The sequence below is a fragment of the Globicephala melas genome, chromosome 4, assembly GCF_963455315.2.
Source record: "Globicephala melas chromosome 4, mGloMel1.2, whole genome shotgun sequence".
NCBI lineage: Eukaryota > Metazoa > Chordata > Mammalia > Artiodactyla > Delphinidae > Globicephala > Globicephala melas.
The window spans coordinates 39,005,512-39,032,738 of record NC_083317.1 but is presented as its reverse complement, the minus strand read 5'-3'; positions in this window follow the sequence as shown (position 1 = coordinate 39,032,738).

Here is a 27,227-nt window from a genome sequence, read left to right as displayed (position 1 = left end):
GTGGTAACTCATAGAGAAAAACTTTGTTACTTAATTCTTGGTCTTATCAGTGGCCACTTGATTTATGAAGGAAGAGCAAAAATTTTGGAACATGACAGATCTTTATTTGTACTCTGGATCTGTCACTTATTGTTTAAAGCTGAAAAATACAATCATTCTCTGCCTGTTTTTCCTTTTGTAAAGGTAGGTTAATAACATCTAACTCACAGAGTTATTATAAGAATAATTGATTAATAAGAACTAAGCCTGGTTCATAATCAGACCTTAATAAATGACACCTATTATCATTTTCATTTAGTGCAAGTCACTCTGCCTTACTAATAAATAAACATAAACACAGAAAAAGTAGCAAAGATTAATTTTACTATCTTGTTTATAATGCAAATTACTGTCCTTATTAAAAAAGAAGCATTAGAATATCCTTTAAAAATATAATTACAGAGGTTAAGTAATTTTTGAAGTGGTTTATTAAGGGAGAAATAAAAATAAGTAGACTGTCTTCAGTTATAACTGTTGAAGATGCTTCTGTTCAGTTGTTTTTAAGAACCACAATTCCGAGCCTAAATCTTCTAATTGACAGAGTAAACGGTCAATTAAAAATGCTTTCTTAAATTATGAAACACTTCAGGCATACAAATAGATAATAAAATTAATGCCTCTATATCCAGCAGCCCAGCTTAGAAAATAAAGTCTTACGTATACAACTGAGGGCTCAGGATGCTTCTCGCATGTGCCACTGTCTTCTTTTTCTCCTACCACTAATACATGCCCTTAAAATCACTACCATTCTGAATTTGATAAATCATTCCTAGAGTTTAACCCAAAACTATAGTGACTTTAATGACTCATAATAAATGCTCACTATTATTTCTGCAATTAAGTTTTAGAAGAAAGATAAAATAATTATAAACTTAAGGGAATTTTCTGCATGATTTCTGTGTTTTTAATTTCTCAATTTAAAGTAAATAATAGCATAAATTCCTACCATTGCTAAAAGTACATTTGTACCAGAAGCCATCAAGTTTATCTCTGAATCATTAAGATAAATTAATAGACCTGTCCTTTTACTTAAAATAATGGGTATAGCATGATAAAAATCTATTCAAATAAAATGAAACATTACATGCAAGTTACCATGCTAAGAATACAGACATAAATAAGATTCGATCCTTGTGTTATGTTTTGGGATAGATTGCAAAATAACTGTCCCTCTCTTTTCCTTTTGTTAAATATCTTACATAAAGGTCTTGGTTTGTATTCGTCTATAGCTGTTTTAAATGTTTACCACTCTGAGCAAATTAATAGTGACCTTGCATAGATCTATACTGACTCTTGAGAGTAACGTCTTTTCTAACCTTCAAAGAATATTCTCAGGGTGTTTAAAAAGCATATTAAAAATCTTTTTTGAGTGGAAAGGCTTTTAAATATCCTCTACTGAAAATAGTGTTAAAATGGACTTTCTTAAAAAAATGTGGTTTTTTTTCTATTTAGAAAACAGAATTCTCTGCCATAGTCAAATAGGCAAAATTAATATAGCTAAGCTTCTATAGTGTTTGTTTTAATGCTTTGGGTTCCTTCATATGGTGTCATGTTAAGATAATGCAGGTAAAAAGGAAAATGGTGAAACATATACACAGAATGCAGTTGGTCCTCTCTGAGTGGCCAGAAACCTCTGTAACCAACTCCATGACAATTGAGAAAGAACAAGAACATTTCTAAGACAAAACTGAGCAATGCCGTTTAGAAATTCCTAATGAATCCAAACAGACTATTTCCATTTTATTTCTGTACACACACATACACACACACAACACAGAGAAAACAATGTCAAGGAAACCAATATTGGAGAAGTCTGCATTTCAGTGTCAAAAGAGCCTTTTTTAGTTTCTTAACTTATAACATACTTTTCTATGGGTACTAGTACAGTATTGTATCCCCTCTTTCTCATTCCATCTTGCTACTAATCCAAGCACAGACACAAGTCTAAGATTCATATACACTAAATAATCATCCTAGAATCAGATTTTCACCAGTGTTCCCTGACAGATACGGTCCACTTTACATGTGACACCCCAAGTGCTTGAGATAAGTAGAATCAATTCTAGATCTATTCTATTTTACTAATTTACAAACATATTTGATTAATGACTTTTAATAAGAGGTAAAGGTACTTATCATAATCACATGGGGAAGTTCTTTCTTTCTTCAATATCCCAATTCTGAGAATACACACTAGAAATTCTGGCTTAATGTTGAGAATAGGGCATGAATATACATACTCTGGTAAAGAACTATGTCCAGGTATAACTGATACTTATTTGGAACATCTTCTAGGATCCTAATTAACTACTTAACAACCCATCCCCTGACTTCAGTTATAATCCAAAATCCTCAAATACTGTTGACACTGACCCTATGGCCAAGATTTACTGGACTGGACCCAAGAGGCTCAGTCAGAGTTTTCTCCTCAGGGAATTGTTTGGGGATTATAAAAAGGAAGGTAAATCAAGCATTTGAAATGGCGTAGTGGCTTTTATTTGCTCCCTACATAGACTAGACAAGCACAGAAAGCCAGTGTGTAGATATAGAGTGAAACAAGCACATGGGGGAACTAAAGATGAAAGACAACAGCAATTTTCAACTTTCTGGTTTGACTTCTGTTCTAATGTCCAGCAGACTTTCTGTCATTGACTTTGATGACTTGTCTCTGTTACATTACAGTTCCCCTTCATGCCTAAGATATCTTAAGTTGATTTATTTTATTTCCAAACAAAAGCCCTAATTTAAATATGTAAATTATCCTAACCTTTGGAATAACAGGTATGTAACAAAATAATAACCAACTTATGGTTAGGACTATTCTTTGGTGATAGAAAATTGCCATCCGAGAAAATTGCCATCCCTCACAGCATCTGAGAAGGAACCACTTGCCTAGTCCTTCTCATTCACATTTGAATTAATAACCTTAAGCTAGTAATCCATTTTGAGACTTAGATGAGCATCACTTTCCTTTATGGAATTGACAATCACAGAATATGCATCAGGTTTTATTCCCTGGCCAATACAGGAATTTCCTCTATGATGTTTTGACAGGTGTCCAGCTTCATAATGCTTTTAGCAGTTAGGATCTCTTTAATCTATGAAGCAATCAGTTGTATTATTATTAGAGAGTTGTGATGTTAGAATTTTTTCTCATATTAAAATATTTCAAAAGTGATTGAAAGTTCAGGGAAGGTTTGCCAATGACTTTTCAAAATGAAAAGTTTATACTATTGATATTATCAAGGTACTGTTTTCAGAAATGTAGATTAAAAATCCCAAGGGTTAGAGAATAATTAATATGAGCCATGTGACATGAATAGTTTGACGGAGGTTGAGATAGAAAACTAAACTATGAAATGCTATAAGTAAAAGGAAAGTAAAAACAGTGGGGAGACCATGACATTGAGAACTGTGCTTCAAGTGTTCTGCTCATTGTCTTGGCCTTGACTTGGTATTAATATTGCATAAGAAATTTAAATTTCTGCATATGAGTTTCTTCATGTTTAAACAAATTTCTGAATAAAGTCTCTAAGGGCCCCTTCAGACTCTGACATCCTATGGATAAATAAAAGAATGTATCACAAATACCTAATGCAGGCACTATACTAATCAATGAAGCTAGCAGTGCTCAGGGAACAAGGAGTAGAGCTGAACACTTCAGCACAGTACTTCATCAAATGCTGAGTCTTGACCTCTCTGTTTTTACTCTGACCCAGGATGCATGGCTAACAGAGAGTTTCAGCGTGCCATCTGTCACATCGGGCATCTGTAGTTTGAGGACTGGATTATAGCCAAAATTCCATCAATTGATGTATCAGTCTTTCCTTTCTTAAAGTCATACGGCTTTAAAAGTGGTGTCTTTGCCTTTATCTACATTTTACTTTTGATAAATCATAACTCAGTGGTTGGCAATGAACTAGAAAAGCAAGTGAATAGTAAATCACTGATACTGACTGTGCCTTTTATCATTCAAGTGAAGATGGCCACTCAGTTGGGTCTGAGAGATTGTGAAGTAGAAAAGGCACATTGAGTGTTTCATTAGCACCACTCCATCCTTCTCTGTGTGATTCCCTTCCTATTCTTCTGTATCCTCTGTCCCTTATTCCTGTCTATTGTACTGAGCTCTGAATACCAGAACCCTTCACTGCTCTACTTTTCTTCCATTCTAGCCTACTCTTCCACATTCAAGACCTTTACTCCTTTATTCAAAATATTCTGCACTGCATCTCATATCCTTTTATCCCTGCTAAGTAACTTGCTAGTTACTAAAATAGCTATATGGGGCTAGACTATTAATGGCTAGTAAAGAATGCAGTGTGCTATCGCTTACTTTAAAATTACAAAGTATTTATTCAGTGCTTAACATGTGCCAGTCTTCATGGAGTATTCAGAAATGTATACTTATATTATCCTTGATCTCTTGGAGATCACAGCCTAAAGAGAGAACCTAAGTAAATATCTAAGATAATGTGTGGTGAGTACTATAAGAAATATTAAACAACATACATTAAAAGCATAGAGAAAAAAAACTTGACTCAATGTGGATGTAAGGGATAGGAGGAAATAACTGGGAAGTCTATAAATGAGACTGTTCTACTCTCTCTGAGACAGTAGTAGTCACTCAAGAGGACAAGGTGGAGTGTTCTTCAGGAAGAAGAAAGAATACATGCAAAGTACTGTGGTGAGGAAGATAATGATGGATTACCTAGGCATAGGAATAAAAAGAGAAAAGGCCAAGAGAGAAAATCTTTACAAATGATCTTTTACAACATATTAAGGCATTTGGACACTATCATAATATGAGTAATGGGAAACCACTAGAATGGTTTACATGTTTGAAAGATCAGTCTGAGGATAGTGCAGATAATGAGTTGGAAGCATGGAGAAGGGAGAAAACTGGAAGCAAATAAAATATTTAAAAATCCACTGGAACACTAGTCAGAACTCAACAATTGAAATAGGAATAGAAAAAGATGAATCCCTCAGATATTTATTACTACAAGAATTGGCAGGGTGCAATGATCCACTGAATGTTTGTATGGGAGAGAAAAAAGGGCATAGGCAAGTATTCTGAGGGAAATAGCCGCTCATAATTGTATCTTTAGTCTTAATGTACAGTTTAGTACAAAAAATGGACTTAAATATTATTCAGTTAATAAAGAAATTTACAAATGTAAACAATTAAGATCATTTGGTAATAACTTGGTTTTAAAAAAAAAATCATTTGCCTGCTGTATGGAGGATAGACCATGAGAAGGAAAATGTCCATGAGAGGAGACTAAGTGTATTAATTATCTATTGTTATTTAATAATATTACTACAAAATTAGTAGATTAAAACAATTCATTTCACTTTATGTAGGTCAAGAGCCAGGGCATAGCGAAGCTGAATTCTCTGCTTCAGGGTCTCATAAAGCTGCTATCAAGGTTTTACCCTAGGTTGTGGTCTCACCTAAGGCTTGACTGGGAAGGACCTGCTTTCAAGCCCATGTAATTGCCTGCACTTAATTCCTTGTGAGATTTTGGATTGAGGGCCTCAGTTTCTCACTGCCTCTTAGCTGGAGTCTATCTTCAATACATTTCCATATGGGTTTTCCCAACATGGCTGCTTCCTTCCTCAGAGCCAAAAAAATGGAAAGTTTCCTTGAGAGATGAACATTACAATCTTATGTATTATAATTATGAAAATGACATCCCATTACCTTTGCACATTCTGTTAATTGAAAGTAAGTCGGATTTCCTGTCCACACTCAAGGGCAGGATATTAACCAAGGCAGAAACACCAGGAAGGAGGAATCATGACATTACCTTTACAGTCTATCATCCACAACAGTTAAAATAGTGCTTCAATCCAGGTGAAAGAGTTCAGAGGTTTGGACGTGGGTCATAGCTGTGGATTTGGTTAAGATATGGTAAAATTTGGAACACAATTTGAAATATGAAGTTAAGGGTAATATTAATAGATTGGATCTAGTGCAAAGTAAGAAAGAAAGAATCAAATATGAGGGCTGAATATTCAGAATGAGCATCCAGGTGAATATTAGTACCATTTACTCTGATAGGTTAGATTGGAGGAAGTATAGGATTTGGTCATATTGTTTTTTTTTTTAGATATGGTAAGTTAGAGATTACTGTTGTGTCCAAGCAAAGATGTCTATTAGGCAGTCCAGTATGTGTCTAGTATACAGAAAGAAAATAGGTGAAGATGGAAATTCAAGTTATCAGAATACATGTAAGGCCATGTAATTAGAAGAGACCACGCAGTGAATGAGAGTAAACAGGGAACAGAAGAAGGCCAGTATCTATCTGTGGGAAGGGAAGGAAGAGGCAGCAAAGAAAACTGAATAGTGACCACCAATAAAGTAGGAGAAAAATCAGAGTAGTGAGGTATCCCAAAAGGCTAGAAAAAGATGGTGTTCCAAGAAGAGTAATCAACTGCATTCAATGTTATTCAGTATCTTACTTAACCTTCTAATAAGAATTGACTATAGGGGGACACGCTCAGCAGCCTCCATCTTGCAAGCTCAGCTTGCTTTCTCCATTTGAGAAAATCTTGGAGCTGGATTCTTTTCAACTCCATCTCCAAAAGTATCTGGCTGTCCACAACTGTGGCTGACAGGGTATTGGTGCTCTGGCTGGATGTCAGGCCTGTGCCTCTGAGGTGGGGGAGCCAAGTTCAGGATATTGGTCCACGAGAGACCTCCCAGCTCCACATAATATCAAATGGTGAAAGGTCTCCCAGAGATCTCCATCTCAACACTATGACCCAGCTTCACTCAACAACCAGCAAGGTACAGTGTTAGACACCCTATGCCAAACAACTAGCAAGACAGGAACACAACCCGACCTTAGCAGAGAGGCTGCCTAAAATCATAATAAGGTCACTGACACCCCGAAACACACCACCACATGCAGTCCTGTCCACCAGAAAGACAAGATCCAGCCTCATCCAACAGAACACAGACACTAGTCTCCTGTACAAGGAAGCCTACACAACCCACTGAAACAACCTTAGCCACTGGGGCCAGGCACCAAAACAATGGGAACTACAAACCTGCAGGCTGCAAAAAGGGGACCCCAAACACAGTAAGTTAAGCAAAATGAGAAGACAGAGAAACAGCAGATGAAAGAGCAAGGTAAAAACCCACCAGACCAAACAAATGAAGAGGAAATAGGCAATCTACCTGAAAAAGAATTCACATGATGATAATAAAGATGATCCAGAATCTTGGAAATAGAATGGAGAAAATATAGGAAATGTTTACAAGGTCATAGAAGAACTAAAGAGAAAACAAACAATGATGAACACAATAAATGAAATTTAAAATTCTCTAGAAGGAATCAATAGCAGAATAACTGAGGCAGAAGAATGGATAAGTAACATGGAAGATTAAAATAGTGGAAATAACTAAAGCAGAGCAGATTAAGAAAAAAGAATGAAAAGAATTGAGGACAGTCTCAGAGACCTCTGGTACAACATTAAACGCACCAACATTTGAATTACAGGGGTCCCAGAAGAAGAAGAGAAACAGAAAAAGACTGAGAAAATATTTGAACAGATTATAGTTACAAACTTCCCTAATATGGGAAAGGAAATAGTCAATCAAGTCCAGGAAGTGCAGAGAGTCCCATACAGGATAAATCCAGGGAGAAACATGCCAAGACACATATTAATCAAACTATCAAAAATTAAGTACAAAGAAAAACTATTAAAAGCAGCAAGGGAAAGCAACCAATAACATACAAGGGAATCCCCATAAGGTTAACAGCTGATCTTTCAGCAGAAACTCTGCAAGCCAGGAAGGAGTGGAAAGCAATATTTAAAGTGATGAAAGGGAAAAACCTACAACAAAGATTACTCTACCCAGCAAGGATCTCATCCAGATTTCATGGAGAAATCAAAACATTTACAGACAAGCAAAAGCTAAGAGAATTCAGCATCACCAAACCAGCTTTAAAATAAATGCTAAAGGAACTTCTCTAGGCAGGAAACACAAGTGAAGAAAAAGACATACAATAACAAACCCAAAACAATTAAGAAAATGTTAATAGGAACATACATATTGATAATTACCTTAAATGTGAATGGTTTAAATGCTCCCACCAAAAGACACAGACTGGCTGAATGGATACAAAAACAAGACCCATATATATGCTGTCTACAAGAGACCCACTTCAGACTTAGAGACACATAGTGACTGAAAGTGAAGGGATGGAAAAAGATATTCCATGCAAGTGGAAATCAAAAAAAAAAAGCTGGAGTAGCAAATTTCATATCAGACAAAAGAGACTTTAAAATAAAGACTATCACAAGAAACAAAGAAGGACACTACATAATGGTCAAGGGATCAATCCAAGAAGATATAACAATTGTAAATATTTATGCACCAAACATAGGAGCACCTCAATACGTAAAGCAAATGCTAACGGCCATAAAAGGGAGACTCAACAGTAACAAAATCAGAGTAAGGGACTTTAACACCCCACTTTCACCAATGGACAGATCATCCAAAATGAAAATAAATAAGGAAACACAAGCTTTAAATGATACATTAAACAAGATGGACTTAATTGATATTTATAAGACATTCCATCCAAAAACAACAGAATACATTTTCTTCTCAAGTGCTCATGGAACACCCTCCAGACTGATCATATCCTGGGTCACAAATGAAGCCTTGGTAAATTTAAGAAAACTGAAATTGTATCAAGTATCTTTTCCGACCACAATGCTATGAGACTAGATATCAGTTACCGGAAAAAATCGGTAAAAAATACAAACACATGGAGGCTAAACAATACACTACTTAATAACCAAGAGATCACTGAAGAAATCAAAGGGGAAATCAAAAAAATACGTAGAAACAAATGACAATGAAAACACGATGACCCAAAACGTATGGGATGCAGAAAAAGCAGTTCCGAGAGGGAAGTTTATAGAAATAAAATCGTACCTCAAGAAACAAAAAACATCTCAAACAACCTAACCTTACACCTAAAGCAATTAGAGAAAGAAAAAGAAAAAAAAAAAAGTTAGCAGAAGGGAAGAAATCATAAAGATCAGATCAGAAATAAAGGAAAAAGAAATGAAGGAAATTATAGCAAAGATCAGTAAAACTAAAAGCTGATTCTTTGAGAAGATAAACAAAATTGATAAACCATTAGCCAGACTCATCAAGAAAAAAAGGGAGAAGACTCAATTCAGTAGAGTTAGAAATGAAAAAGGAGAAGTAACAACTGACACTTCAGAAATACAAAGAGTCATGAGAGATTACTACAAGCAGCTATATGCCAATAAAATGGACAACCTGGAAGGAATGGACAAATTCTTAGAAAAGCATGACCTTATGAGACTGAACCAGGAAGAAATAGAAAATATAAACAGACCAATCAGAAGCACTGAAATTGATACTGTGATTAAAAATCTTCCAACACACAAAAGTGCAGGACCAATGGTTTCACAAACAACTTCTATCAAACCTTTACAGAAGAGCTAACACCTATCCTTCTCAAACTACACAAAATATAGCAGAGGGAGGAAAACTCCCAAAATCATTCTATGAGGCCACAATCACCCTGATACCAAAACCAGATAAAGATGTGACAAAGAAAGAAAACTACACATCAATATCACTGATGAATATAGATGCAAAAATCCTCAACAAAATAGTGGCAAACAAAATCCAACAGCACATTAAAATGATCATACACCATGATCAAGTGGGGTTTATCCCAGGAATGCAAGGATTCTTTCATATACGAAAATCAATCAATGTGATAAACCATATTAACAAATTTAAGGAGAAAAACCATACAATCATCTCAATAGATGCAGAAAAAGGTTTTGACAAAATTCAACATCAATTTATGATAAAAACCCTCCAGAAATAGGCATAGATGGTACTTACCTCAACATAATAAAGGCCATATATGACAAACGCACAGCCAACATCATTCTCAATGGTTAAAAAATGAAAGCATTTCCACTAAGATCAGGAACAAGACAAGGTTGCCCACTCCCACCACTATTATTCAACATATTTTTTGAAGTTTTAGCCACAGCAATCAGAGAAGAAAAAGAAATAAAAAGAATCCAAGTCGGAAAAGAAGTAAAGCTGTCACTGTTTGCAGATGACATGATGCTATACATAGAGACTCCTAAAGAAGCTACCAGAAAACTACTAGACCTAATCAATGAATTTGGTAAAGTAGTAGTATACAAAATTAATGCACAGAAAACTCTTGTATTCCTATAAACTAATGATGAAAATTCTGAAAAAGAAATTAAGGAAACACTCCCATTTACCATTGCAACAAAAAGAATAAAATATCTAGGAATAAACCTACCTAAGGAGACAAAAGTCCTGTATGCAGAGAACTGTAAGACCCTGATGAAAGAAATGAAAGATGATACAAATAGATAGAGAGATATACCATGTTCTTGGATTGGAGGAATCAACATTGTGAAAATGACTCTACTACCCAAAGCAATACTGATTCAATGCAATCCCCATCAAATTACCAATGGCATTTTCCACAGAACTAGAACAAAAAATTACACATTTTATATGGAAACACAAAAGACCCCGAATAGCCAAAGCAATCTTGATAAAGAAAAATGGAGATGGAGGAATCAGAATACCTGACTTCTGACTATACTACAAAGCTACAGTAATCAAGATAGTATGGTCCTGACAGAAAAACAGAAATATAGATCAATGGAACAGGATAGAAAGCCCAGAGATAAACCCACACACATATGTTCTCCTTACTTTTGATAAAGGAGGCAAGAATATACAATGGAGAAAAGACAGCCTCTTCAATAAGTGGTGCTGGGAAAACAGGATGGCTACATGTAAAAGAATGAAATTAGAGCACTCTCTAACACCATACACAAAAATAAACTCAAAATGCATTAAAGACCTAAATATAAGGCCAGACACTAGAAAACTCTTAGACTAAAACATAGGCAGAACATTATATGACATAAATCACAGCAATATCCTTTTTGACCCACCCCCTAGAGAAATGGAAATAAAAAGAAAAATAAGCAAATAGTACCTAATTAAACTGAAAAGCTTTTGCACAGCAAAGGAAACCATAAATAAGACAAAAAGACAACACTCAAAATGGGAGAAAATATTTGTAAATGAAGCAACTGACAAAGGATTAATCTCCAAAATTTACAAGCAGCCCATGCAACTCAATATCTAAAAAACAAAGAACCCAATCAAAAAATGGGCAGGAAACCTAAACAGACATTTCTCCAAAGAAGATATACAGATTGCCAGAAAACACATGCAAGGATGCTCAACATCACTAATCATTAGAGAACTGCAAATCAAAACTACAATGTGGTATCACCTCACACCAGATAGAATGGCCATCATCAAAAAATCTACAAACAATAAATGCTGGAGAGGGTGTGGAGAAAAGGGGACCCTATTGCACTGTTGGTGGGAATGTAAATTGATACGTCCACTATGGAGGTTCCTTAAAATCTAAAAATAGAACTATGATATGACCCAGCAATCCCACTACTGGGCATATACCCTGAGAAAGCCATAATTCAAAATGAGTCATGTACCACATTGTTCATTGCATACATCAGCCGGGACATGGAAGCAACCTAAGTGTCCGTCGACAGATGAATGGATAAAGATGTGGCATATATATATATAATGGAATATTACTCAGCCATAAAAAGAAATTGAGTTATTTGTAGTGAGGTGGGTGGACCTAGAGACTGTCATACAGAGTGAAGTAAGTCAGAAAGAGAAAAACAAATACTGTAAGCTAGCACGTATATGTGGAATCTAAAAAATATAAAGGTACTGAAGGACGTAGGGGCAGGAAAAGAATAATGACACAGATGTGGAGAATGGACATGAGGACATGGGAAGCAGGGAGGGTAAGCTGGGATGAAGTGAGAGAGTGGCATGGACTTATATACACTACCAAATGTAAAATAGGTAGCTAGTGGGAAGCTGCCACATAGCACAGGGAGATCAGCTTGATGCTTTGTTACCACCTACAGAGGTGTGATAGGGAGGGTGAGAGGGAGATGCAGGAGGGAGGAGATATGAGGATATATGTATATGTATAGCTGATTCACTGTGTTATAAAGCAGAAACTAACACATCATTGTAAAGCAATTATACTCCAATAAAGATGTTAAAAGAAAAAGAATTGACTATAGGATTTGATAAAATTGATTTTACTGGCAGCTTTATAAGAGCAATTTTATTTGAGTTGTGGGACAAACATTTAATTGTTTGAGTTACTGAGTGAATAGGAAGAAGAGAAATGGAATAAATCTTCAGTGTGATCAGGATAAGTGCATATATTTATCCTGGGGGATAGGGGATGGGAAGTTGCAGGAGTTCTCATGTGCTCTGAATTTTCTCTGTTATGTGATACTGATCACACGGTATAGAGACTTCATGAAATACAGTGAATGTTTAGAATAATTCCTGTGGGGAAAGGAAGACATAACTTTTTTTTTTTTTTTTTTTTTTTTTTTTTTTTTTTTGCTGTACGCGGGCCTCTCACTGTTGTGACCTCTCCCGTTGTGGAGCACAGGCTCCGGACACGCAGGCTCAGCGGCCATGGCTCACGTGCCCAGCCGCTCCGCGGCTTGTGGGATCTTCCTGGACCGGGGCATGAACCCATGTCCCCTGCATCGGCAGGTGGACTCTCAACCAGTGCGCCACCAGGGAAGCCCCAGACATAGCTTTTTAAAGACACACACACAATTGCTTTTAACTAGAAAACTCCTCCTTTGGAAGTTTGAATATCTCTTATTGACATACCATCATCACCTTCAATATGTTAACTCATGATGGTGTAACATGACAGCAGGTCCTGTGGAGAAGAAAATATGGAGCAGGAATTTTGCCCAAAGTATCTTAGCTCACACCAAATACGTGATTGCCAAATTTATTTACACTTAAGGTTAATCTGGGTCACAAAATCTAGGTAAAATCACTAAAATAGAATAGCGAATAGCAAATATGTAGAAATAGAAGCATTGTCTGAATGTAAATCATACATTCTACTTATTAACAGAGAAATCATACCTGAATATTTTAACTGATACTACAAAACAGGAAAAAACTGGGGAAAAGTTTCTCAAATTCATACTCTGAATGTGAGCTTATCATTATGTGTCACAAATATTTATTTTGAAATAAATGTATCAAAATATATAGCAAAATAATTTATGAGCATAAATACAAGGCTTGAAACATGATTCATACTGTATTACTTGAATAGTTAATTCAGTTTTTATTCTGTATAATATATACAGCTCCTCCAAGAGTATGTTTACTGTCATGTATCTATGAGAAAAGTGTCTGTGATAGCTCCAAAGTTAAAATATCCCTCTAAGGGATCAAGTATGGTATTCATCAAGAACTCCAATTTCAAATTGTCAGCGTTCATCATTTCTTATATTTTCTATGTACTCTTGACATTGATTCAATAGCTTGCATTTCTTCAGCTTCCCATATCTATATAAGCATATTTTTTTTCAGCTTTGGGGTATAATTGACAAATAAAAGTGTAAGATATTTAAAGTGTACAATGTGATAATTTGACATCTGTATACATTGTGAGGATTTCCCCCATCGAGTTAATTAACACATCCATCACTTGATATATTTACTTTTTTTTCTTTTTGCTGAGAAAATTTAAGTTCTACTCTCTGGGCAAATTTCAATTACACAGTACAGTATTATCAGCAATAGTCACCAAGTTTATGCATTAGATCCTTCAACCTTACTCATCTTAGAACTAATTGACAATTTTAGTATATTCTTTAACCAACCTCTCCCTGTTTTCCTCAATCTCCAGCACGTGATATCCACTTTTCTACTTGGTTTCTATGAATTGAACTTTTTTTTAGATTCCACCTATAAGTGATATTATGCAGTATTTGTCTTTCTCTACTTGACTTTTTTTTTAACGTCTTTATTGGGGTATAATTGCTTTACAATGGTCTGTTAGTTTCTGCTTTATAACAAAGTGAATCAGTTATACATATACATATGTTCCCATATCTCTTCCCTCTTGCATCTTCCTCCCTCCCACCCTCCCTATCCCACCCCTCCAGGAGGTCACAAAGCACCGAGCTGATATCCCTGTGCTATGCGGCTGCTTCCCACTAGCTATATACCTTATGTTTTGGAGTGTATATATGTCCATGCCTCTCTCTCGCTGTGTAACAGCTCACCCTTCCCCCTCCCCATATCCTCAAGTCCGTTCTCCAGTAGGTCTGTGTCTTTATTCCTGTCTTACCCCTAGGTTCTTCATGACATTTTTTTTCTTAAACTCTTTCTGACTTACTTCACTCTGTATGACAGACTCTAGGTCTATCCACCTCATTACAAATAACTCAATTTCATTTCTTTTTATGGCTCAGTAATAATCCATTGTATATATGTGCAACATCTTCTTTATCCATTCATCCGATGATGGGCACTTAGGTTGTTTCCATCTCCTGGCTATTGTAAATAGAGCTGCAGTGAACATTTTGGTACATGACTGTTTTTGAATTTTGGTTTTCTCAGGGTATATGCCCAGTAGTGGGATTGCTGGGTCATATGGTAGTTCTATTTGTAGTTTTTTAAGGAACCTCCATACTGTTCTCCATAGTGGCTGTACCAATTCACATTCCCATCAGCAGTGCAGGAGTGTTCCCTTTTCTCCACACCCTCTCCAGCATTTACTGTTTCTAGATTTTTTGATGATGGCCATTCTGACTGGTGTGAGATGATATCTCATTGTAGTTTTGATTTGCATTTCCCTAATGATTAATGATGTTGAGCATTCTTTCATGTGTTTGTTGGCAGTCTGTATATCTTCTTTGGAGAAATGTCTATTTAGGTCTTCTGCCCATTTTTGGATTGGGTTGTTTGTTTTTTTGTTATTGAGCTGCATGAGCTGCTTGTAAATTTTAGAAATTAATCCTTTGTCAGTTGATTCATTTGCAAATATTTTCTCCTATTCTGAGGGTTGTCTTTTGGTCTTGTTTATGGTTTCCTTTGCTGTGCAAAAGCTTTGAAGTTTCATTAGGTCCCAGTTGTTTATTTTTGGTTTTTTTTTTTTTCCATTTCTGTAGGAGGTGGGTCAAAAAGGATCTTGCTGTGATTTATGTTATAGAGTGTTCTGCCTATGTTTTCCTCTAAGAGTTTGATAGTTTCTGGCCTTACATTTAGGTCTTTAATCCATTTTGAGCTTATTTTTGTGTATGGTGTTAGGGAGTGATCTAATCTCATACTTTTACATGTACCTGTCCAGTTTTCCCAGCACCACTTATTGAAGAGGCTGTCCTTTCTCCACTGTACATTCCTGCCTCCTTTATCAAAGATAAGGTGGTCATATGTGCGTGGGTTTATCTCTGGGCTTTCTATCCTGTCCCATTGATCTATCTTTCTGTTTCTGTGCTAATACCATACTGTCTTGATTACTATAGCTTTGTAGTATAGTCTGAAGTCAGGGATCCTGATTCTTCCATCTCCATTTTTCGTTCTCAAGATTGCTTTGGCTATTCTGGGTCTTTTGTGTTTCCATACAAATTGTGAAATTTTTTGTTCTGGTTCTGTGAAAAATGCCAGTGGTAGTTTGATAGGGATTGCATTGAATCTGTAGATTGCTTTGGGTAGTAGAGTCATTTTCACAATGTTGATTCTTCTAATCCAAGAACATGGTATATTTCTCCATCTATTTGTATCATCTTTAATTTCTTTCATCAGTGTCTTATAATTTTCTGCATACAGGTCTTTTGTCTCCTTAGGTAGGTTTATTCCTAGATATATTATTCTTTTTGTTGCACTGGTAAATGGGAGTGTTTCCTTGATTTCACTTTCAGATTTTTCATCATTAGTGTATAGGAATGCAAGAGATTTCTGCGCATTAATTTTGTATCCTGCCACTTTACCAAATTCATTGATTAGCTCTAGTAGTTTTCTGGTAGCATCTTTAGGATTCTCTATGTATAGTATCATGTCATCTACAAACAGTGACAGTTTTACTTCTTCTTTTCCGATTTGGATTCCTTTTATTTCCTTTTCTTACCTGATTGTTGTGGCTAAAAATTCCAAAACCATATTGAATAAGAGTGGTGAGAGTGGGCAACCTTGTCTTGTTCCTGATCTTAGTGGAAATGCTTTCATTTTTTAACCATTGAGAATGATGTTGGCTGTGCATTTGTCATATATAGCCTTTATCATGTTGAGGAAAGTTCCCTCTATGCCTACTTTCTGCAGGCTTTTTATCATAAATTGATGCTGAATTTTGTCAAAAGCTTTCTCTGCATCTATTGAGATGATCATATGGTTTTTCACCTTCAATTTGTTAATATGGTTTATCACATTGATTGATTTGCGTATATTGAAGAATCCTTGCATTCCTGGAATAAACCCCACTTGATCATGGTGTATGATCATTTTAATGTGTTGTTAGATTCTGTCTGCTAGTATTTTGTTGAGGATTTTTGCATCTATGTTCATCAGTGATATTGACCTGTAGTTTTCTTTCTTTGTGACATCCTTGTCTGGTTTTGGAATCAAGGTGATGGTGACCTCGTAGAATGTGTTTGGGAGTGTTCCTCTCTCTGCTGTATTTTGGAAGAATTTGAGAAGGATAAGTGTTAGCTCTTCTCTAAATGTTTGATAGAATTCGCCTGTGAAGCCATCTGGTCCTGGGCTTTTGTTTGTTGGTAGATTTTTAATCACAGTTTCAATTTCAGTGCTTCTGATTGGTCTGTTCATATTTTCTATTTCTTCCTGATTCAGTCTTGGTAGGTTGTGCATTTCTAAGAATTTGTCCATGTCTTCCAGGTTGTCCAATTTATTGGCATAGAGTTGCTTGTAGTAATCTCTCATGATCCTTTGTATTTCTGCAGTCAGTTGTTACTTCTCCTTTTTCATTTCTAATTCTATTGATTTGAGTCTTCTCCCTTTTTTTCTTGATGAGTCTGGCTAATGGTTAATCAATTTGGTTTATCTTCTCAAAGAACCATCTTTTAGTTTTATTGATCTTTGCTATTGTTTCCTTCATTTCTTTTTCATTTATTTCTGATCTGACTTTTATGATTTCTTTCCTTCTGCTAACTTTGGGGTATTTTTGTTCTTCTTTCTCTAATTGCTTTAGGTGCAAGGTTAGGTTGTTTATTTGAGATGTTTCCTGTTTCTTAAGGTGGGCTTGTATTGCTATAAACTTCCCTCTTAGAACTTCCTTTGCTGCATCCCATAGGTTTTGGGTTGTCGTGTCTCCATTGTCATTTGTTTCTAGGTATTTTTTATTTCCTCTTTGATTTCTTCAGTGATCACTTCGTTATTAAGTAGTGTATTGTTTAACCTCCATGTGTTTGTATTTTTTACAGATCTTTTCCTGTATTTGATATCTAGTCTCATGGAGTTGTGGTTGGAAAAGGTACTTGATACAATTTTTATTTTCTTAAATTTACCAAGGTTTGATTTGTGACCTAAGATATGATCTATCCTGGAGAATGTTCCATGAGCACTTGAGAAAAATGTATATTCTGTTGTTTTTGGATGGAGTGTCCTATAAATATTAATTAAGTCCATCTTGTTTAATGTATCAGTTAAAGCTTTCTACTTGACTTTTAAAAGAAGTTGTGAATGGATTAGCAGCAGTTAAGTTAGGCTTATCTTTAGGATCATTAGAGGAAGAAATAGAGGTGAAGCAAGAGAAAATGAGCTGCTGTGGAAAGTATTTTTGTTGAAAGAAATACTCAAGGACTTTGTAGAACATATTCCTTGTGTATAGAGGGAGCTGCCTGCATATTTAGGTGAGAAATGAAAGGGAAATATTCTCTTAAACACACCTTCTGCCTCTAAAAGCATGGAAAATATGCAAGTAACTTGGGGAGGAGAAGAACGTTTTTCTCCTTGTGGACACACAGCATCATTAAACACCTTTAATGACTAAAATAGATCAAGAGTTGCTGAAGACATTCACCCCTACTGAGCAAAATTTCAGTACCCAACATTTCTCTAGAAACTTTTTAGCCTGAAGTAAATGGGAAGAATGAAAATTAACATTAAATCTGAAAATATTTCAGCAATGCATATATTATCTGGGACTTGGTTTTCTAATATTAAGAAAAAAGATTTTCAAGTGCCCTAGCATTTGGCCAGGGTACTTGAAAATCTCTTTTTATCACCTCAGAACTACTACTGAATTGAGTAAATTTTATTTTAACAGGAAAATGAGGTGTCAAAGCAACAGAGCCCATATTATCATTCATACTATTATAGGAAAAAATATGTGTAGTCAAAGAAGTTGCCATCATGTTTTTCAGTTTATTTGACCACCCTCCAAAACCCTAGGACTTCGTGACAATAAAAGCAGAAAAATAACAAAACATTTGAACACTGACCACAAACTATTACACCATACTTGTCAGTCTCTCTCACATAGACACACACCCACACTCACACATATATGTGTATATATGTACACATGTTCTCTTATGAAAACAACTATATTCATTATTCAAACCAAAATAATCTGAAAATGTATATTTGCATACCCAACCTACATACATACCCATATATGGGTGAGGCTTTGGTATCAATAGCTTATCTGTGTCTTCATATCTATCTACAAATATATAAACTATGGGTTATAAACATCAAACTTATAAACAATCAAGAAAAAGGGACATGCTACAAAATATCATGGCTAGTTTTATTCTTATTATCCCTATTAGGACAAAAGAAGGAGCTGCTTATTCCATTGTCATATCAGAAGAGAAATTATAAGAATCTGATTAGTCACATATATAGCTAGTTTGCAGTTCTTCAAAATTAAATAGTTTAAAAAATTGTTGGACTCAGAAATCAAAGTGCTCCTATAGTTTCCTAAATAGTGTGGACTGAATCACCCTCCTGAAAGAATTTCACTGTATTTTAATCTTCGGCTGCATATAAACCATTAAAGTTTATTTGCATCTGGAGAGCCCACACAACTAATTTTAGGCACTAAATAATCTTGTGGTGAGTAAAAATAACTAAACATAATACAGGTATTTATTAAAAAGGGAATGGACTTGTTAAACCATCAAACTGACAGTCACTTTGTAAAGGACTCAAATTGATAAACCTAATGTGGTATATCAAAGAGAAGAAATAAATACTATTTCTTATGTCAACTCACTCTCTCAATCTACTTCCCCTGACACCTTGATAAAAGACAAATTTAACTATTACATTTTTGTTCTACATTCCACATAAAAAAAAAAAGCTAGTTTGAGAGGAAATAGCCACAGACTTTATAATAAAAGTTGAAACATTACCAAATGTCATTATTAATACCCTTAGGTATAATCCCTAAAAATGCTATTATATCAAAATAAAATATTAAGCTTGGTTAAGGATTAAAAAATCTCTGGTAACACCAAAAACAAAACATTTATATACACTAAATAAATATCACTCATGAAGAAAAAAAGTATGTCCTTTATTAACAATGTTTTTCTGGCCACCCCTAACCTATCAATTGCTAGTTTCAACATACATCAATGAATGGCCTTTGAAGGTAAAAACTCTTTCTAATGTAAGGGGCATTTGATCCACATTAATGTTTGATCTTGGCAGAAATGGTAAATTGAATGAAATCAAATAAAACAAAGGTATAAAAGTAGGGTAACTATACAGATTGAAAATTGAGTACAGCTAGGAAACAGAAAAAGATAAATTACTCATTTCAAACTATTATAGCTCATTTCTTAGATGGCATAACAACCTAATTTTAGTAAACACATCCTTTATGTACAAATAGTATTGTATATAAAAGAGAAGAGCTCTGAAAAATGTTAAAACTCTAAACATCTCGAGGATAGGTGCAATGCATTTCTTTTCATTCATCAAGCATTTCAAAAGAGGCATTTGCCACATTGTCATCAATGTGTGTGTCAGATATTGTCACCTTTTCATGACGTGACAGACTCTTAACGTTCAGGTGGCCAGAGAAAAACAGCAAAGAAGCTCTGCTAAATGTGTCCTTAGAGGGAAACGTGGAAGTAGAAGAGACATTTTCCCAGTTTACCCGAGACACCCCCTCCCCTACATTCACTTGGTCATGTGTTCCTTACTCAAGGAGGAAGTAGAGGAGCTCTACCCCAAGGCACAAGGCTTTTTACTGCTCTTTTCTCCCTATATGAAAAGGAAATGAGCACAGTTAAGAACAGCAATATAATCAATCTGTCTTTACATGTTGGTTAGTCTGGCATTAATGTCTTATCATCCAGCCAGAGCACAAAAGTTAGCAATAGAAAGATGACAAATATTGAAGTTAATGTATTAGTTTTCTAAATTATTACCAAACTTCATTCTAACCATGATTCTTAAGTGCATTTAAAGTTTGATCATCACCTCTCAGTATTGCTAGTGCTTTTCTTCACTTCTTAGAATAGCAGCAGTCACTAAGACATAGATGGTTTGGGTTGTGATAACACTACTCCCTGTCTAAAGAAAGTCAAGTTTTCTGAAGACAAGTCAGGGTAAAGAACTTGTTATTATAAAGCAACTTACCTCTTACATTAAATTGTCTTCATCTTGCTCAATTCTTAAAAATAGTAGTGGAGCTCTGTGCCCAGAAGTTCAATTGAATTTTTCATAAGCCAGACCTAAATATCAGTTTCTCAAATCTTTTTCAATATTTTATTTCTATAAATTACATTACTTTGCTGTAGCCATACTTTAAATATGTGTCATCAAATTAAAGAAAATCAACTTTAAAAAGAAAAATATCAAGTACTTAAGAATTTGACATCAATTTTTTTCAATGTACAATTTCTACTCCTGAAATAAAGCTCTATTTTAATATTAGGTATTTAACACTGGAAAAAATATATGGAAAATAGTGCCACCATAAAAATATTGATTTGTCTTTTCAATGTGTTTTTATTCTAAAAAAGCAAAACAAAACAAGATACATAATACTTGAATGCTTTCCACCCAGTCTAGAAATGTATATTGAGGTCAACACTGGTAGTTGTTTATGGTCAAATCTGAAACAAATTGGAAATAGCCACTAAGTTTTTGTTCATTCCTACAATTACTACGTTTTGTCCAGTGTCTTAAAACACTCAGGTCCTATCTTCTCCTACATATTCCAAAACTTATTTTTAAATATTTTAATACATCCATATTACAAAGGACTTAAAGAATTAACAGAATGAATTTTCCATATTTCCATCAAAGTGACTATTTTAAGAAAAATATTACTTATAAGATTAAAGATCTTAAAGATATTCTGAGGTCTTGGAACACCATGTGGGGGAATACCTGAAATTGTATCATCACCACCTACTTAAGCCTTGAACTCTGTCTTCCAGGGGTTAGTTACAGTGGCATCAAAGCAAAAAAACCTAGATTTGAAACAACTGAGATAAAAACAATTAAAACAAAAATATATGCTAATATTAATTATGCTTATTTTAAAATGAAATGTGCTCACTCTAAGGAATTCAGAGAAGGAAGTTTCAGAGAAAGAAAAATTTACCTTATAGCTAAAGACTGTATAGGGCATGGGAAAGCAAAGTAAAGCAGGGGTGAGTTTAGGATTGGGGATAACTTAAAATAAAGTAATTATGTACTTTAAAAAAAAAAAAGCACACGTTGTCATTTCAAGTAAGATGGTTTCATTACTTCCTTTTAATAAACTAGAAAACTTCAGTACCAAGAGGATTGAAAATCTCCCAATTTTTTTCTCCTTCAGCAAGGATATATGTGTTTATTACCAGAGAAATTTACAAGAATTTTCAAGAAATCAAGCTTTCAGAGACTTTAACATTAATTGATTCATTTTCTCATTGGATTATCTTTTCGCTCCATTCACACTTTTTACTCTTAGGAATCCAGAAGCTGGAACAGTGCAAATATAAGAACTGTCATCCACAAATAGAAGTTTACCAGGTTAGGGGAAAAATGATAGGCCTTCTACTTTTTGGACATAACACATTTTTTTTCCATCAAATGACTCCTGAGAGAATGGTTTTTCTTGTTGACCTAGAAAATATAAAATAGGATATAATGGAATAACTTTGTAGACCTCGAAACAAATCTTTATAGGAAACAACAACAAAAGCAAAAACCAAAAATAAAACAAAATAGGCTCTCTTCTCCTTGCCCTATCCTTTTGCACTCAGCAGTTCATTCTTTACAACACAAATGGATTTCCCTGGACCTTCTTCCCTAATTAACCTTAGCATTAAAATTATTTAACTGAAATGTCCTTTAACAAGGCTAGAGATAAGAATATTCATGCTACTTCTCTCAAAATTTAACTCCTAACAGTTTGCAAGACATGAAGAGCAAAATCCGTAAAGGCCATTTAATCTTTTAGCAGTAGCATTTTCTCACTGAGACTTCTGAATTCTCAGACCTTTCTTCCATTTTAGTTTTCTGCCTCTTTAAACAGGTCACAACTACAGGCCTGACAGGAAAAGAAATGTGGTGCCTCTAATTCGCTGTGCGTCTACTTGTATTTCTCTTTCTTCACATTTGGCCTTTTGTCAGACTCCATCTAAAATCAAATCACTATTGACGAAGGCCATGTCCACACAAAAATGGCAGAGTTAGATGTGTACAAATAAGATCATAATTCTGCTTAGCTATAGGAGTTTACACGGCGATGTGAAATATCAGCACCGTTGCTAGAAGAAAAGTCTGCCATGAGCTTACAGAAATCAAACCCACCAAATCTATTTTCCTTCATTCTGCCATTGATATCTGAAGCCAGATCAATTATTATCCATAAAGAAACAAAAAAATGGTAAACATTTACGATATTTTTAGAATTTTCTAAGTAACTATGAAACACTTGTAGAGGAAGACACATATAAAACTAACAACATGTATTATTAATCATTTAGATTAATTTAGTTGCTCATATAAATAAGTCTAACCATCATATAATTCTGGAGAAGATTCTATATATTGTATATTATTGATGTTAATTTCCACAAAAGAGTTAGTTAGCATATGAGTTTCCCAAAATGTAGCCAAAGAACTCCTCAGAGGTATACGTAATAATTTCAAAGTTCTCTTCAGTCTACCAAGACACACTGCGTATATGTATAAGTAAACCATTCCACAAGTAGAACACCATAAATCTTCTCTGCCTTTAGTCACATTTACAAATTTTTACTGAAGCTGTCTCTGTAACCAGAGACAAAGATGTGTATTTTAACAAAATCCTACAAATGTGAACCCAATATGAACAGAAGATTGATTCTACAGATGTGACCCAAACATGAAATTATAGGAAATAAAAATAACTTTTATAAAAAACATTTAGAATGATGTATATCTATTAAATTTTTCCTTTAACTCCTTCTCCACCTTCTACCCTTTGTTGTCAAGTAGAGCATGTTCTTTTTTTGTATTTTCTCTACGGCATATACATTGATTTGCAGTGAGGTTGTGTGCTAAAATTTCAGTTCTGCTGTGTATGAAAGCCTCTTGATGGCCAAAAGAATACATCTATACTACTTTCAGTATAAAGATAAGACATGAAAAATCCAGCTACTGGATAGGTCTTCTGCCTACTTCTGGGTGCCCTCTGGAAGCAAGTTGGTCCATAGCTGTATAGCAGGTTTTTCATACTACTCATCTGCACCACAGTTATATCCCTCCCAATGGGCTAGACTTAAACATTATCCTATCTTCCTGTGCTGATTATTTCTGCAGTTGATCCTGATCAACCCCAACCATTAGCTTATCCTACTCCTGTTTTTATATTCTCCGGGAGGTTAAATGATAATAAACCTCTCTCCCTTCTAAGCAAACAGGAAAACTGCCACAGTGAAGTTACAAGGAACAAGTCAGCCAAAGGCAGAGATAGAGTCAAAAAACATGTTGAGCCTTTTAAAAACTTGTTCTGACAGCAGCTTCCACCAGAGTTACTGAACTAATGAATTTGGTTTAGGTTTGTAACATATACCATTATCAGAGATACCATTTACCTAACCAGAAACAGGCTCAGGCCCTAGGAGTAATTATGTGGCAGAGTGTTTATCATTTACACAGTAAAGGAACCTCAGGCTAGAACCAGAACTGCAGCTCAGCTGAAAACTAAGACTTGATTTCTGCCACTCAAACTGCCCTTTGATGCACTCTTGCATGCTGTTCGTGAAAAGATGAGTTCGAGTTGGAGGCTCATCTGGTTTGCAGAAAGGACACAATTCAGCCAAGGGTAGAACGTAGTTTCCTGGTAACCACAATCTATAGAAAGAGAGCCAGTGACTCTTCTAGTCTCTATACCTTTCATAAAGCGGGCCAGAATTAAGTAAATTCTTCTGAAGATAAAATGAGGCAAGTTCTTCCATACTGCTAGTTGAGGAGAAGATATAAAATAGACTAAACATAAATCAAAGACTTTCTGACTTTGAAGATTTTTTGAGATATAATTGACATATAACATTACGCCAATTTCAGGTGTACAACTTAATGATTCAATATTTCTCTATACTGTGAAATGATCACTACAATAAGCCTAGTTAATTTCCATCCCCACACATAGTTACAAGTTTGTTTTTGTGATGAGAACTTTTAAGATGTACTCTTAACAATTTTCAAATATACAATTCGATATTATTAACTATAGTCACATTGTTATATATTACATCCTCAGGACTTATTTATTTTATAACTGGAAGTTTGTAACTTTGACAAGCTTCATTACCCCCTACCCACCGCTTCTGGCAAATACTAATCTGTCTCTATACCTATGAGTTCGGTTTTGTATTTTGTTGTTTTATATTCCACATATAAGTGAGATCATACAGTATTTGTCTTCCTCTGTCTGACTTATATCATTGAAGATGGATGGAGTATGAAGGCATTGTGCTGTTACAAATGGCAATATTTCCTTTGTTTTTCTGGGTGCATAAAAAGCAGTGGTACTTATATACCACATTTTCTTTACTCATTCAACCATTGGTAGACAGTTAAGTTGTTCTCTATGTTTTGGCTATGCATTTGGCAATGATGCAATGTACATGAAGGTGCATATATCTTTTTGAATTAATGTTTTTATTTCCTTCAAATAAATATCCATAGAGCAATTGCTAGATTATATGGTAGTTCTATTTTCAATTTCTGGAGGAACCTCCATACTGTTTTCCATAGTGGCTGTATGAATTTACATTCCTATCAGCAGATCACAAGTGTTCCCTTTTCTCCACATCCTTGCCAACACTTATTATTTCTTGTATTTTTGATCATAGTTATACCAAAAACTGTGAGGTAATGTTTCATTGTGTTTTTTTTGTTTTTGTTTTTTTTTTTTTTTTTTTTTTTGCGGTACGCGGGCCTCTCACTGCTGTGGCCTCTCCCCTTGCAGAGCACAGGGTCCGGACGCGCAGGCTCAGCGGCCATGGCTCACGGGTCCAGCCGCTCTGCGGCATGTGGGATCCTCCCGGACTGGGGCACGAACCCGTGTGCCCTGCATTGGCAGGTGGACTCTCAACCACTGCGCCACCAGGGAAGCCCTTCATTGTAGTTTTGATTTTCATTTCCCTGATGGTTAGTGATGCTGACACTTTTCATATACTTCTTGGCTATCTGTATGTAAAAAATGTCTATTGAGATCCTCTGCCCATTTTTAAATGGTATTATTTGGTTTTTGGTATTGAGTTGTATGTGTTCTTTATATATTTTATTTTATTTTTATCTTTTAAATTTTATTTATGTTTGTCTGTGTTGGGTCTTCATTGCTGCGTGTGGGCTTTCTTTAGTTGCGAGTGGAGGCTACTCTTGTAGTGGGTGGGCTTCTCATTGCGGTGGCTTCTCTTGTTGTAGAGCACGGACTCTAGGCACGTAGGCTTCAGTAGTTGCAGCACATGGGCTCAGTAGTTGTGGTACATGGGCCCTAGAGCTCACGGGCTTCAGTAGTTGTGGCGCATGGGCTCAATAGTTGTGGTGTGCGGGCTCTAGGGCACACAGGCTCAGTAGTTGTGGCTTGCAGGATCTAGAGCTCAGACTCAGTATTTATGGTGCATGGGCTTAGTTGTTCCATGGCATGTGAGATCTTTCCAGACCAGGGATTGAACCCGTGTCTTGAATTGGCAGGCAGATTCTTAACCACTACTCCACCAGGGAAGTCCAATATGTTTTAGATATTAACCTCTTATCAGATATGATTTGCAAATATTTTTCCCATTAATTAGGTTGCCTTTTCATTTTATTGATCTTTTCATTTCCTGGACAAAACTTAAGTTTGATGTAGTCCCACTTATTTATTTTTGCTTTTGTTGTCTTTCTTTTGCTGTTAAAGCCAAAAAATCATCACCAAGACCACTGTCAAAGAGCTTACTGCCTATGTTTTGTTCTAGTTTACTAGTTTCAAGTTTTACCTTCAAGCCTTTAATCCATTTTGAGTTAATTTTTCTTTGTATTATAAGATAACGGTTCAGTTTCATTCTTTTGCATGTGGCTGGACAGTTTTTCCGACACCATTTAGTGAAGAGACCATCCATTCCCCATTGCATTTTCTTGGCTTCTTTCTCATCAATTAATTGACCACATACATATGGGTTTACTCTATTCCATTGATATATGTGTCTGTTTTATGCCAGTACCACACTGTTTTGATTATTATGTTTATAATACAGTTTGAAATCAGAAAGCGTGATGCCTCCAGTTTTGCTCCTCTTTCTAAGGATTGCTTTGGCTATTCGGGCGGGGATTTTGGGGGTTCCATAAACATTTTAGTTTTGTTTTATTTCTCTAAGTTTTTTTTTAATTGAAGTATAGTCACTATACAATATTATATAAGTTAAAGATATACAATATAGTGATTCATAATTTTAAGGTTATACTCCATTTATAGTTATTATAAAATGCTGGCTATATTCCTCATGTTGTACAATATATCCTTGTAGCTTATTTTATACCTAATAGTTTGTACCTCTTAATTCCCCACCCCTATATTGTCCCTCCCCTGTTCCCTCTCCCCACTGGTAACCACTAGTTTGTTTTGTATATTCATGAGTCTGCTTCATTTTTGTTCTATTCACTAGTTTGTTGTATTTTTTAGATTTTACATATAAACAATATCATACAGTATTTGTCTTTCTCTGTCTCATTTATTTCACTTAGCATAATGCCCTCCAAGTCCATCCATGTTGCTACAAATGGCAAAATTACATTC